At 41.1% G+C, this 16015-nt stretch overlaps 1 protein-coding gene across 2 annotated transcripts in view; it reads left to right on the forward strand.

The window, feature by feature from the left end:
• Positions 1–16015, forward strand: part of UBASH3B (ubiquitin associated and SH3 domain containing B) — a 144920-nt gene that overhangs the window by 69508 nt on the left and 59397 nt on the right. The gene's annotated exons all lie outside the window — the stretch shown is intronic.

Genomic DNA, 16015 nt, shown 5'->3' on the forward strand with positions numbered 1-16015 from the left:
TGGATTGTTTGGTTTTTTGTTGTTGAGTTGTATGAGTTCTTTATATATTTTGGATATTAACTTCTTATCAGACGTATCATAAGCGAATATCTTCTCCCAATCAGTCAGTTTTCTTTTTATTGTGTTGATGGTTTCCTTTGCTGTACAAAAACTTTTTAGTTTGATGTAGTCACATTTGTTTATTTTTTCTTTTGTTTCCCTTGCCTGAGGAGATATATCCAAAAAGAAGTTACTGTAAGCAATATCAGAGAGTTTACTGCCTATGTTTTCTTCTAGAAATTTTATGGTTTCAGGTCTTACATTTAAGTCTTTAATCCATCTTGAGTCTATTCTCATATATTGCGTAAGAAGGTAATCCAGTTTCTTTTTTTTTGCATGTATCTGTCCAATTTTCTTAGCACCATTTATTGAAGAGACTTTCTTTACCCTATAGTATGTTCTTGCCTCCTTTGTTGTATATTAAGTGAGCAAATAGGCATGGATTTATTTCTGTGCTCTCTATTCTGTTCCATTGATTAATGTATCTGTTTTTATGCCAGTACCATGCTGTTTTGATTACTGTAGCCTTATAGTATAGTTCAGGTAGTGTGAAACCTCCAACTTTATTCTTCTTTCTCAAAATTGCTGTGGCTATGCAGGGTCTTTTATGGTTCCATATAAATTTTAGGATTATTTGTTCTAGCTCTCTGAAAAATGCCATTTGTATTTTGATATGGATTGCATCGAATCTATAGATGGCTTTAGGTAGTATGGCCATTTTGAAGATATTGATTCTTCCTAACCATGAGCATGGTATATGCTTCCATTTATTTGTATCTTCTTCAATTTACTTTTTCAATGACTGATAATTTTCTGAGAATAAGTCTTTTACCTCCTTGGTTAATTTGATTCCCAGGTATTTTATTGTTTTCGATACAGTTGTAAATGGGATTGTTTTCTTAATTTCTCTTTCTGCAAGTTCATCATTGGTGTATAAAAATGCCACTGACTTCTGAATATTAATTTTGTATCCTGCTACTTTACTGAATTCATTGATCCGTTCTAATAGTTTTTTTGGTGGAATCTTTAGGATTCTCTATATATAGTATCATGTCATTGGCAAATAACAAGAGTTTTACTTCTTCCTTTCCAATTTGGATACTTTTTATTTCTCTTTCTTGTCTTATTGCTGTGGTTAAGATTTCCAATTCAATGTTGAAGAGGAGTGGTAAAAGTGGGCATCCTTGTCTTGTTCCTGATCTTAAGGAAAATGCTTTAGCCTTTCCCCACTGAGTATGATGTTAGCTGTAGGTTTGTCATATATAGCCTTTATTATGGTGAGATATGTTCCATCTATTCCTGAGGGAATAGTAGCTGAGAGTTTTTTTTAATCATTATTGGATGCTGGATTTTGTCGAACACTTTTTCTGCATCTATTAGATATGACCATATGCTTTATCTTTCAATTTGTTAATGTGGTGTATCACATTAATTGATTTGTAGATTTTGTACTAACCTTGCATCCCAGGAATAAATCCAACTTGATCGTGGTATATGATATTTTTAATGTATTGCTTAGTTTGGTTTGCTAATATTTTGTTGAGGATTTTTGCATCAATTTCATAAGAGATATCGGCCTATAGTTTTTTGCAATGTCTTTGCCTGATTTTGGAATCAAGGTAATGGTAGGTGGCCTCATTAAAGGAGTTAGGGAGCCTTCCCTCTTCTTGAATTTTTTGGAATAGTTGGAGAAGAACAGGTGTTAATTTTTCTTTGAATGTTTGGTAAAATTCACCTAAGAAGCCATCTGGTCCAGGACTTTTGTTTTTTGGGAGGTTTTTGATTACTGATTTGATTTCATTGGTGGTAATCTGTTGGTTCAGATTTTCTGCTGCTTCTTGACTCAGTTTTACAAGAGTGTATGTTTCTAGGAATGTGTCCATTTCTTCCAGTTTATCCAATTTGTCATTGTATAATTGCTTGTAGTATTTTCTTATGATCCTTTGTATTTCTGTGGATTCTGTAGTTATTTTCCTCTTTCATTTCTGGTTTTATTTATTTGAGTTCTCTCTCTTTTTTCCTTGATGAGTCTGGTTAATTTTCCTCTAAGGACTGCTTTCATTGTGTCCCATAGATTTTGAGTCGTGTTTTTATTTTTATTTGTCTCTAGGTATTTTTTTTATTTCTTCCTTGATCTCATTGTTAACCCATTCATTGTTTAGTAGCATGACATTTAGCCTCCATGCGTTTGTGTATTTTCCAGTTTTTTTCTTATAGTTGATTTCTAGTTTCATACCATTGTGATCGGAGTAGATGGTTGATATGATTTCAGTCTTCTTAAATTTATTGAGACTTGTGTTGTGTCCTAACATGTGGTCTATCCTGGAAAATGTTCTATGTGCACTTGAGAAGAATGTATATTTTGCTGCTTTGGGGTGAAATGCTCTGAAAATATCTGTTAAATCCATCTCAAAAAGCCCATTTTTGACATGAAGAACCATTGGAGACTTTTAGGAGAGTGATGAAGATGATAATGTTTATCTCTGAGGTCCTTTTGAGAAGTGCTTGGCATACAGTGAACACTTTAATCAATATTCTTCCCATTCCTTATCTTCTACCTCTCCTTTCCCAGCCACTCTTGGTAGTGTGCTTGAATGTGTTGCTGTCACCTGATTATCAAGAGACGTAACTTTGATTCCTACCTAAAAGAAAACAACAATCTGTCTTCCAAAAGGTTTCTTTCAAGAGTAGGGCTAAATTGTCATCTCTGCTCACTCCCTGATTTGGCAAATTGACATAATATGTTTGCTTTGCAACAAAATGTCTTGATGAAAGAGATTTTGCATTTGGAGCTGTGCAGTAGCTTGAGAATATTATTTTCCCATTAAGCTTTTTAGGCACTTACCTACAAGATGGATAACACATTCTTCCTGGACTGATGACAAAACTCTATTTTTTTCTCTAATTTCTCCTTTGATCCTGTGTTCCATGACGTCTGATGTGGTTAAATTCATTTCCACCCAGAAATAACTGGTTTCTGGATAAGATATAATCTGGATTATATTTCTGTAAAGCCATATGCTCTATGCATCCTGGCATCCACACAGATGCCATTTGATTCCATTTTGTTTTATTCATTCAATAAATATTTATAGAGTATCTGCTTGGTACCTGGCATCTATAGTGCAAAGAGAAATAATATTCAGTTCTATACTTTGAATGCTCCCATATTTTGTGGAAAAGCAAGACCTAAAGACATAATTTGATTAGACTGTGGCTAGGTTAAGTAGGAACTACCAACTGTCTGTCAAATGGCTGGGGGCTAAGGAACTGCAAGAAAAAGTTTTAGCCAAACTGGTATTTGAACTGAGTCTTAAAGTGTGAGCTTGATTTTTCCCAAGCGAAGAAAAGGGGATGGGCTTTTCAGACATGTTTCCTGATGAAACAGCAGGTACTTTGAAAGAGGACAACTGGTCCTGAAAAAGGTGAATTGTTCATTGTCCCAGGATCAGGAAGCCAGCAGAGGTTCACTGGGAGCTTAGATGTGCCATGCAGGGTGCTAAGCACTTTATGTTTTATTTCACTTGATTCACAGAACAACCATATGAGTTAGATCCTATTATTATTCCCATTTTACATTGAGATAACCGATTCTTAGAGAGGGTGAGTAACTTGCCCACAGTCACACAGTGACACAGCTATGCTTTGAACATAAGCTGTTCCACTCCAGTGTCTTGGACTCTGTGAACCACCATAGTCTCTGAGCTGGGTGCTGGCTGTGGTGCAAAGGACAAGGGTAGGCTGAAGGCAGGAGGGTAGATTGAGACCAGCTCTAAGGTACTGAAAACTAATATGGGTTTAGTGGATATATCTTTGCAGGTTTGTTTTTTGTATAATTCAGTTGTATTACTTTTAAAATGAAGTAGAACCCATTATTTGGACATATTTTTGTAGCAGAAATCTCACTTTAGTGGGAGATAATAATTGTGTAAATGAGACAAGAGGACTGGGATAAGAAATCTAACTTAAGAACCAATTGGTTCTTAAATTTTTTGTTCTTAAAATTTTTGATTCCTGCTTACTTAAAAAATGCACACTGATACTTAAATTGATTTTCAGTCCCCAAAGGAAACCCCAATAATGTAAAAGTACTTCTGTTATTTGTTCTTTTCACCTTAAAAATTATGAAATTTATTTTCTATTAAAAAATCAAAGAATGCAGATTGGGTTTAACTTCCAGCTATTTTAAGGACTATAGTTGTTATGTGATTCAGATTTCTATAGGAATTTGCACAGAAAAAAATATCTCCAATTTACTTTCAGTTCACAGAATATTTTCATATTCTGCCTTTTTTTCTAACAGTGAATTTTAAAAACTATCAATTTTATCTTTGTGTAAATATATTCATAAAGTATTTCAAAAAGCAAAAATAAACCCAAACAAACAAAAACATAAATCAACCACAAAAATAGAACACTTGTTTGGTTGTTTACTAATAAAGAAACATTAGATTCATGTCAGATTTAGCTGATGAGTGTGACTAGAGATTATATTTGCTTCATTTCAAGCCACTCACTTTAAGGTAAGTCAGTTCATATAATAACTCAACTTCTCACTTCACAGGACCTGCAGAAGTACTTGAGTACTCCAAATTTAAAAATCTTTACTGGTCTCATGACCTATTTGAATTCTGAGGCCCAGTGGTGCTCTGCTGGGAGAACCACAAATCCATAACAAGGAGCCCAGTTGCTCCCCTCCCTCTCACAAGGCCCTCACAATTTCCAGACCCCAGGAACATGAACTTGTTGAATTTGGGTGGCCAAGCTGCTTCAGGCATCTTCTGGAGTAAGCAGCCCAGTTTCCCTCCCACGGGTTCTGCTTCCTGGAACCTTCTGCTGACCAATGAAACCAGCCTTGAGCAATTCACCCAACCCAAACAGTTCAGCTGCACTAGGACAACTCCTTCTGGAACCTAGGCTGCATTCGCCACCCACACAGCTGAATTCTAACCTCTCCAGTCTGATGGTGGAGTCCAACCCTGAGAACCCCTGCCCCACCCCTCAAAAAAAACAGTACAGACACTCCAGTTGGGTGGGGTCCAAGGTCATTTCAGGCATCTATTTTCTCACTTGCTGGCCAGTGAGACTCCATTGGTCATAATTTCTAACCTCAGGGACCACCAAAGCCTAGAAGGTCAGAGGAGGCTTTTAAGAAAAGTGTGGGACTTGGAGAAAGACAGAGAGATTTATACAGTATTCCCAATAGGAGAAGCAAAGCAAACCAAGAAGAGCAAGAAATTCTTCCAAGTGCAGAAGTCTCCCATTTTGGTCCTGAAGATCTTCAGGAAGGGGGATTCCAGGGCTCCCCTTGAGTTTTACCCATCTTTTTCCCTGTGATCTCTGATGTCCCGTTTTCTAGGCCCCGGCGTTAACTATGTGAAACCTAAAAAGAAGGGGAACATGAAAAAGAGGTCATGATCTGACAGAAATGCTAGCCTGGCGGAAAAATCCAATCTGGTCTCATTTTCTGTCCCCTCTTATCTCCTTCCAGCCACATGCATGCTATCACTAGATTTATTCTCCCAGGCTGGTTTGGGAGAGCAGTGTGCTGACACCCCTCCTCTAGAGACCCTTTGGCAGCAATACTGCACAAAGGGCTGTGTATGTGCCCTCCCTTTCAGCTTCAGAGGAATGAGGCCAGTTTCCTTTGCAAGGTCACTGCTAAGGGGAAAAAGTGGTTTTAATCACTTCTCTCAGAAAGACAGAGAGAGACAGCAAAGTTCCAGAAAAGTCATTTACCCCTAGAAATGGCATCTCACTATGGTTTCCCCTCAGTCTTTCTTAGTAAGTTGTGAAATTCAGCCCCAACTGCCTTGGGCAATTAAAATATTTAAATGGACCTATTGCACCTCCTGGTGCCAGGGCAGCTAGAGTTTATTTCTGCATGTATATTTTGGTTTGTGTGTGCATGCATGCGTATGAGAGAGCTGAGTACAGTGGGCGCCTCTATGGCACGTGGTGGGCCTGGATACTCGTCAGCCTGCGGCCGAGTTATATTCCTTCTCTTTTGAATCTTCTCTCTTTTCAGCTCCCTTCTCACCATCAGTTTTTGCTCTGGCTCTCCTGATTTAAATGTCCATCTTAAACACACCCCACGTTCAGAGCCAGAGTGGAAGATAAGAGTTGTGACATTCTTGAGAATGGAGAGTTGAAATCAGGAGGTCTGCTTCTGCAACCCTGGAACAAGTGACTTAATCTTAATCTCTTTGCCCTCGGCTTCCTCATCTGTTAAATGGGTAGAGTATTAACAACCTCAAGGAGCTGTCTTGAAGACTGAAGGAGATGCTAGTTATAAAAAACTTTGTAAAATACAAGGATCTGCAAGGATTTGATATTAGAGAACAGGTCCCTGGTCTATTTCATTGTAGAGTAGTGTTGAGGACAAGGCACAAAACAGAATATTTCCATTGTAAGGAAGCATGGCTAAGTAAGTAGCAGAGGACCCAAGGGGTCAAAGTGGCACATAAGTATTAGTCTGGAGGCTCCTGAAAGAGGTGGTTTCCAAAAGAGAGGGGGCTCCATATTGGCATACAGGAAGGTGTAGGATGTTCCCTTCTTTGTCACAGCAAACTCTGGGCCGAGGGAGAGAAGCAATGTGATCCGGGTGACTGTGTCTTTACTGTCATCTGGTCAGCTGAACAACTGGGAGCCAGGCTGTGGAGAAGCGGCCTCAGCCAGGACTGATGCTGCTTTAGGGGCTGGGCCAAGCAGGGGCCTCACAGCCCAGCTCCTGCCTGTGGAGAAGACAGATGGCAGTGAGATATCCCTTTTGAACTCAGCCCATGCACCTGGGCCTCTTCACACAGCTCTGCTTCATCACCTCCCCTCCCCATTCAGGCTTCCTGTTTTGAAACCACCAATAAATGGAAAATGTTAATGCTATCACTTTAACTGCTCAGGCTGTGTGTGTGTGTGTGTGTGTGTGTGCATACTTCGTATTATTGTGTGTGTGTGTGTGTGTGTGTATTGTAAGAGAGAGAGAGAGAAAGAATCAAGACTGAGGACAGAGTGTGTGTACTTTTTGTCCATCTTGTCCTTATAGGTAATATTGTTGTGTGAGTGTATGTGTGTGTGTGAATGTATGTGTGAGTGTGGGCAAATGTTTGAGCACGTGTTGAGTGTGATCATGTGTGTGTGCATGGGCATGTTGTGTGAGAATCTGATCATATGTGAGCATGTGTTGTGTTTGTGGTCATGTGTGTAAGTGTGAGCATGTGCGTGAGCATGTTTGAGCAAGTATGAGTGTAAGAGCATGTGTGAGTCTGTGTGACATTGTGAGTATGTGCCATGTGTGTGTGACTGTGTAAGCGTGAGCGTACCACACAGCCTGGGAAAGGCAGCTGAGGCAAAGGGCTTACCCTTACACCTGTGGAGAAGAGGCTGCCAGAAGCTATTGCCCTCCCAGCACACCTGTCTGCCTGAGTGGCAAGAGGGAGGAGCACTGTAAAATTAGTGTCTGCAAGCATGTAGAGGGCAGTTGTCAAGGCCTTTCCTGTCAACTCTAAAAAGCTCATCTCTCAACCTATAGAAAGATTTTTTTTTCAAGCTTTAAAACAAATAATTTCTTACCAATCCAAAAATGGCTTTCTAAGGAACTAAATCATGTAATAGCTTGAAAGGCGGGCAATGTGTCTCATCCATTTCTTTATCCCCAGTACCTAGTACAGATCCTGGCAGGTAGCAGGAGTTCAGTTCATTAAACAAGTGTTTATGGGTTGCTCACTAGATACCAAGAATTGTCCAAAGCTTCTGGGATTCAACACGAATCATAACAAAGTCTCTGGTCTCAGGTAGCTAACAGTTATTCAGGGAAAACAATTGACATCCCATGAATACATATCTAAATACAACAAGTGCTGTTAGTGTTGTGTGAAAGGATAGATTCCTTTTAAAGCTCTTTCCTTGGCTTTTTAGATGAGGCTCTGGCTTTTTCTGGCTATCAGCAGAGGGAAGTCCATAATCAATATGCCTTTCTCCACACATTAAGATAATGTTATTGACCCACAGGTTTTTGGAAACAAAGATTTTCATCTAGTGAGAAAAGATAAATGGGTAAGGTTTCTCTCTCCTGCTTTGCCTTCCTCTGCCTCATTGCTGACCACTTTGGAACTTCTAGTATCTCCCTTCCTTTCCCACATCGCATCTGCTGTTTCTTCTCCCTTCTTGTCTGGATGGCAAAATTCCACTCATCCATCAAGGCCCAGCTCAAACCCTGCCCACTCTGTGGGCGGAGTTAATCTCTCTCTCTCTCTCAGTGATCCACCTGCACACTTTAAATGACCAGGGAAGCATGCATATCACAGGGCATTGTAATTATTGGCTCCAGGTTTTTCTCTTGTTTCTTCTGAGCTACTTGATGCCTGGAACTATGTTTTGTCAATCATTGAATTTCCCAGAGCCTGGCACAAGGGTTCGTCCTTCTCAGATGTTCAAGATGAATGAGATGGATGGAAAGATGAGTGGGTGGGCAGATGGGAGGTCAGATGAATGACCTGCATATAATGAAAGACACTAAACAGATGTCAGCCTAGGATAAAAAGTGCAGACCAAAGCCCAAGGACCATGCAAGGAACTGAGTTTTAGCAGTGGCTGATGCTGAGTCTGGGCTTCTTTCACATTTTAATAAGTGATCTGGGAGAGGAAGTTCAGAGTGAAACTCACATGTCTGTGGATGACACAGAGCTCTTTTCGGTAGTGAAGCGCCATGCCAGTGGGGTAGACTGTGGAAGGATCTCCTAAGATACAAGTTGGCAGACAAGTGGAAGGTAGCCTCAGTGTGAGCAAATTCAAGCCACTGCTTTTAAGCAAAATTGTCTGAGGTATAATTGGCATTGGCAGGAAAGAGCAAGGAACTGGGAGTCATTCCATTTAGTCAATGAAGCACCTGCTATGTGCTGGACTTTATGCTGAGAACTGTACCTCTTACTCTTGAATGATCTCAGAGTCTAATGAAGAAGAATATTTCCAATGTAGTAGAGAAATAGACATAAAAGGAAATAAGATAAGAGTAACAAGTGCTACTAGGAGAATATTATAAAATTCTGTGAGACCTCATAAGACACCTACTGTGCTGGGATAGAGACAGCAGGGAGGATTCATTCATTCTTCCTCTATTTAACAATCATTTCAGAGATTATCTTTGTGTTATATTCTGAAAGCACGAAGTTAAACAGATATAGAATCTTACTTCCAAAAAGCTTACACTCCAGTGGGGGATATGCATAAATAAAGTGTGGAAGGGGCCATGAGGGAAGATATGTGATTCAGAAAGGAAGTTCTGGAAGGATTCCACTGAGATGAAGTCTTGGCTTAAAGTCATCCTTTAAGCTCACCAGACAGAAAAGAGGAGGTGTGGATAATCCCATGAAACAAAGCAAAGTGCACAACGATTCAACAGAGAGAACTTCAGGGTATTTCAGGCAATGCAGGGCTACTGTGGCAGAAGCAGAGGCTGCATGGTTGAGGGCTAACATGGTTAGGGGAGGGAGTAAGGGCAGGAGAGGCAGGCAGGCCAACAGGAGCCAGCACTGGTTGTGGCCAAGGATTTGGAGGTCTCTGAAGAATCTTAAATAAGATAGTGGCATAATCCAGGGTGGTATTTTAAGAAGATGATTCTGGCCTCAGTGGAGGATGGACTGGGAATTGGGGAATAAAAGGGAGAGTGAAAACAGCAGCCAAGAGAACCTCTAAAATCATCTAAGCAAGAGTTTATATGTGGTGAATAGAATGAATGGATAGATACAGAATGACCTAGGGAGTGGTAATGGCCTGGTGACATCAGCCAGTAATATCTGGGAAATGTATTCTCTCACTGTACATGCAGAGTGGCCTATGGAAATAACTCTGAGATCAATACCTAGAAGCAACAGTAGATGGGAGGGGAGATAAGAGGACCAAAGTCATGGGTCCTGGGCTAAGCCATGGCTCTGCAACCTTGGACCTGCCTGAGACCCACTGGGACTGCTGTGAGAATAAAATGAGATAACATTTTTAAGTTCTTTATAAACAATAGGGTCAGCACCCAGAGTCATGTACGGATAGTTGGGGCTCTTGCACATTAAGAGATAAAAACTACAGCTAGGGAAGGTCCAGAGGAGAGCACTGGGGTGATTAAGGGATTAGAAGAGATTTTTTGGAGACACTATGAAAATATTAGAGCTCTCTAACAAAGGGAGTCTGCCAAAGTTTAGGCTTTATAGCACAAGAGTGGAGAGGGACTCAAGCAGACAGCCTGGGTTCAAATACTGACTCTACTTTTATTTAAGATATTCACAGTGCCTTGGACAAGCTACACAGTATCTCTAAGTCTTAGTCTCCTCATTTGTCTAATGAGAATGATAATCATGAGCTGATTATTATGAGGATTAGATGGCATAAAAAGGACCTAATTGTGAGGATTAAATGACACGATGCAAATAAAAAGCTTACTACAGGAGTGACACAAGATGAGCACTTAATGTTAGCCATGAACATTAATTGAGAAGAGGGTATCTACGCAGTTAGTCCCCAGATCCTGCAGGACAAGTGAAAGAATACCTTTCTTCTGCTTGAAGAAATATATTGTGACAATTAAGAAAAGGTAGAGTGATCGCATACAGTGGATGGAAACTCATGAAATGCATCATACCAAACGTGTGGGCAATTCTAGACTCTCTTCTTGAAGGTTAGCAGTCCACTAGAAGTGAGTAGCAGCAGCCCTGCACTGTCATATTCCCTGGGTCACTTGCCCATACCAGTGCTTAGTGCTCATTTGCCACCTAACAAGCCTCTTGGTTGTCAGTGAGGAAAAGAGCACATGGAAAGAAAAAAAGGAAGGAGAGAAAGTTTTCGCTACTGAGACAGCCTGGGACAGCTGTACGTACTACTGCTCCCAGAGTGGTCCCAGCACAGTGCATGCCTGAAACTACACATGGCTATATATTTATTCTCACTGTAAGAGGAAGAGCCTTCTGCTGACACATCAGTTATACTCAGGTCTGATCCCTCGAGGCTTTCGCTGTCACCAGAAACCCTTCCCTGAGATACAGGTGAATCATGTAGTGCATGTCTTAGGTTGTCTAATTTGTAGGGCTGGCACTGTGGAATGTAGTTATTGCAAATAATACTAATCTCTGAGCTGAATCCCAGAGTGAAATTGCTGCTACAGATGCCATAATTATATGTAGCAGATACTTATCATGCATTTACCTTATGCAAAGCTCTGCATATATGCAAAGCTCTGCATATATTGCCTAAAGATTAGAAAATAATGACAATTGTTTGCAATTGCATTGTGCTTTACATCTTACATCTGTAATCTTAGCAGGGCAAGTTTATTGAGTACCCACTGTGTACAAGGCACTATGTCAATGAAAACCTCCAAAAAATACTCTAGGTATTTATGACCATTCTCTAGTGTCATGAAAAAGGTAGGGATTAGCTTTATTCAGCAGATTACTCAAGAGTCATATATCTAGTGAGTAGTAGAACAGGATTCAAATCCAGGTCTGTCTCCTGAAGCCCTAAATTCGACCACAATGCACACTGTCTCTTAACTCTAACAATAGCTTTGTGAAGTCATCATTATCATTCCATTTTTATAGATGAGACAGCAATGCCCTAGGGGTTTTTCCTAAGTCACAGTTAGTAAATAGCAGAGCCAAGGCACAAAGCCAGATTCTCTGACCCAATATTTAGAGTGTTTCTTGGTGCAACTCCCTTCCCTAAGTCAAAGAATGCCTGGGCTGCTGAGGAAACAGGCTTGCCTGTGCTGGGTGCCCTTTGCTGAGATAGAGTTCAATGACAGCCCTACCCCCTTTCGGGCATACTGCTCAGAACTGGTTGGGAGGGATAAGGTGTTTTCTCTACTCACAGGCACAGTTATAGCCACATAACATGGTTTTATGCTTTTGACTTAAAGCCCAAAGCTACAAAGACCTCCACTGTTTATACTCAGCCAGAACTGCTGTGCTGGCTTAGGCCTCACACAGGCGATCGCTGCCTGGCTACAACTCTGCTCTCCCCTGGGAAAATGGTGTTTACTATGAAGGGGATGAAGGCTGGGGCCATATACCCCGGCCCTCTGCAGTGGATCAGGAGCCTGGGCTCATCTTCCGGCATATTCTTTGCAAATATCAGTGCTCCGCTTCTCCCTCGAATGCCATTTTAAGTCACTGGGCTCCACATCACAGCCACCATTGTCATACCTCCTCCTAAACCAGTGCAAGGAGCCTCTAGATGAATAGTGGGAGCCATGGGGGTTTGGTCCAGGGTGAAACCAATTGCTACAGCCAAAAGGAGTCAGATCTCTAAGGTAAAACCTCAACAAATTAAAATTCTATGTTCTTGTGGGCCGAAATTATGTCAACCTAAAGTATAACAAAATGGAGAAATAAATTAACTATTATTACTTGAAAAACACAAGGTATTTGAAATGTTTATACTAAAACATGAAATCTATTGAAGAAAAAGCATTGTCCACCTGGACAAAGCAGTTTGGACTGTCTTTTCAAACCAAATTTTCTTCTTGGCTTACCTCATCCCCTATATATCTGGCCTCATTTAAACCCAAGCCCTCAGAGCCATTCACCTGCCCCTATTCCTAGGTGCCCCTAAGAAGCCAAGTACTACCTAAGAACAGTTAACCTTCTTTGAGTGTTGTCCAGTGTTGCAGAGGAGATAAGACATGTGAAACCATCAGAGAACAAGCTCATGTGGCAAGAATGTATAAAATTGTATAAGACAAGATAAGCACTAAGAATGCCAGGGTTACTGGGGGCTGCAGTTATAGACAGAGTCATCTCAAGGAAGCAGGGGCAATTCAAAGAAGTTGGAAGAAGGAAAGACATGGTGGGCAGAGGCACATTTGTAACAGGAACAATGCTTCTCACCTCAGGAAAGTCCTATCTGATAATCATGAAATAGGAGCTTCCTAAGCAAATGGAGCATGACGTAGTCTATCAAATATTAGAAGACAGAAATAGGTCTTGTTCTCATAGGCAGTAAGGAGCCATTTTAGTTTTCAAGCACATGGGCATAATCGTGGTATTTTAGCAGAAATTTTTACTTGGAGGTGCACATGATAGATTGAAGTAATGATCCCAAGCCAAAGAGAGCAGTTGGAGAAGGCAACATATTTTTAATAATTATGGCAGTGGATCTCAAAAGCAACTTGAGAACAAGGTCAGTAACATACACACATCCAACATTATATAGTTTCCAAAGGACTTTTTGTTGTATTACCATTTGGTTCACACAAACAGCTCCTTGGGGATATGGTATTATTACTCCCATTTTACAGCTGAAGAGACAGAGACTTAGAGGGGCTAATTGACTCACCACCACTTGCCCTTCTGATGGGGATCTGGACTAGAACCTGAGTCTTCTCTTTCCCAGTCCTCTTCTCCTTCCAATACATTTAACTATCTCTTCTCTTGTTTTTCATATCCCTCTCAGCACCCAGCCTATAGAAGTATAATTGGGTGCTCAAAAGCTTTTTAGAGAATGAACATAGAAGTCAGAGTCTCTTGGAAGAAGTCTGCTGTGTAATTTTGAATTACTGGCATAACTGTACTGACACTACTGTATTCTCTATCCTATCTAACCTGCCTATCCATGAATTCAATAAGTGCATTCAATAAATTAAGTGCCAATTGTGTGCCAGGCACTTCACTAGGTACTTAAGATCTGGAAATTAGGGAGCTTACATTCTAGGGTAGCACAGTCCAAGGGAATGTTCTGTGATGATGATAATGTTTATATCTGTGCAACCACCACAGTAGCCACTAGCACCTGAAATGTGGCTAGTGTGACAAGGAATTGAATTTTTGGTTTTATTCAGCATGTGGCTATTGGCTAGCATATTGGCCAGCACAGTTCTCATGGAACAGTTTCGTAGATAATAGTGAGGGGAATTCCAAATGTTGCAGTCAATGGCTAAGAAAGGCAAACTACAGGAGGAAATGAGTCTTTTCCTCAGAATGATAGACATTGCCTTTCTAGCATATCGCTGCCACTCCAGAAGTAGAGTTGAGCCTTCTAGCCTTCTCTCTTCTCCTCAAGGATATTGTCTTCCTCATAAGCTAAAAATGGCACCTCATTTTCCTGAAGAAACATTCTTTTTGGGTCTTAGCTACTGAACACGGAACAGTAATTGAAGGAACCTGACCTGTGTTGCATCTAAGAGAACAGCTAAAGGAGTCAGACGGCATGAACGTTCTGGAAAAAGAGAGTATATGGTTTTTTTAAGCTGGAATGAAGCAGGAGGCTTGAGGCTGCTACCTGGAGAGAGGACTGCAGTTTGCCACAACTGCTTTTCACTGCATTGGGTATTGTACATATGACTCCTGCTTTGGTCTGTGGTGTCAGTGCCCACTGAGGATTCCCCATGATCCCCTCCCTCCCTTACAGGACACACTTCACATTAAGCCCAAACCTAGTACCACACCTGGTACCTTTTTTATCCCTCATTGCCATCTAAGGTGAAAGAAACCACCCAACTTCCTCCCACGGTATGTAGAAGAAGAAGAGAATCCACAGCACACACAGGTATTAGAACTGAAAGGGGTCTCTGAGATCCACATAGGACCCTTTTGGTTTTCTATGATCCCAAGAAGTTAGAGGACTTGCCCAGGGTCAAACAGTGACAGAGCCAGGACTAGAACCCTAGCTGCACCACCAGCTCAGTCTTTCTCCTAGGGCTACACAACAGCCACAAGGGTGGAAAGAAGACCTAGGTTGGAATGGTGGAGGAGGTACATGCCAAAGATTCGTAAGTCCTGCGTTCTAAGTTAAGCTCTCCACCAACTCACCACGACCTTAATGAAGTCATTTTTCTTCTCTAAGCCTCAGTTCCCTCTCTATAAAATGGAGAAGTTAGACCACATGATTTCTCCCCCTTCACAGTCCAATGGTGAATATCTTTGCATGAGTTTCAATGAGGCACATTTAACGAAGTTAATATCCACTGTTGCCTCAAACTACACATCACTGTGAATTCAGTTTTATACATAAGGACAAGAAACACGCAGCCTCTTTCTTCTCTTTGCTTCTCGATTTCCCACCATGTCCATAACAAATACTCAGATAACCGAAATAATAGAAACATTTTGACTTATAGCCTTCTGTGGAACATTTTATACTTTTTGTAAGGAAAGTGAGGATCAGGTTTTGGGTTGGGGGAGGCATCTAGAGTCAGACAATGTGCTACTCAGAGTGATGGTCAGGCTCCGAGGGCCTTTGCCAAGCCAGCTTCAGAAAAGCTTTCAACATCAATGAAAATCATTCTACAGAGCAGGATATGCCCCCTGCTCCTGAGTAATGCCAAAGTGGTCTCAGCCCTCAGCTGTGACTGCTCCCTCCCACCCCCAGAGGGAGGCCTTATCAGCTGAGGGGGAAGCAGGCAGAGGGAAGTGACTCATTTAGGATCCTCCTCTGAGCTGGGGACAGTCAACTTAGTCTTTGTCCACTTAGGCTCAAGGTCCTACAATTCTAAGACTAAAGTTATATTTAGAATAAAGAAAGACCAGAAAACTTTTGTAAATCTCATGGCTAAAGACAAATGTGGTCTAAACATGGGTAATTAATTGTAATCTGCTTTGGTTTTCTTTCTCACTGGTTAATTTGATTGTTTCCTGGGGATTGGAGCTTAGTACAGAAGCATTTGCATCCAAACATTGCGGTGCCCCACCCCGTTACCACAGAAGGCACTGGACATAGGACACAGGTGTTCCTTGGCAACGCATGAGCGGATTAAGAAGAAGTTCAGTTAATTAGGATGGAGGGAATCAAGTTTGACATTTAGAATAAGCATTACCGTGTGCTGGCCTAAGAGGACTTCAGTTGTAGTCAGGGATGACATTTGAATGTGGCAATAAGAATGAACTGTGTGCCATGAAACCCATGCAGAGTTACCTAGAGCTGGTCAGGCCCTCTTTGTGCACTTTCGTCCTTTCCCTGCCTCATCTCCACTGCACCACATTTATTTCAGGGAGCGTGT

Source organism: Pteropus medius, unplaced genomic scaffold, assembly GCF_902729225.1.
Source record: "Pteropus medius unplaced genomic scaffold, Ma_sr-lr_union100, whole genome shotgun sequence".
Lineage (NCBI taxonomy): Eukaryota > Metazoa > Chordata > Mammalia > Chiroptera > Pteropodidae > Pteropus > Pteropus medius.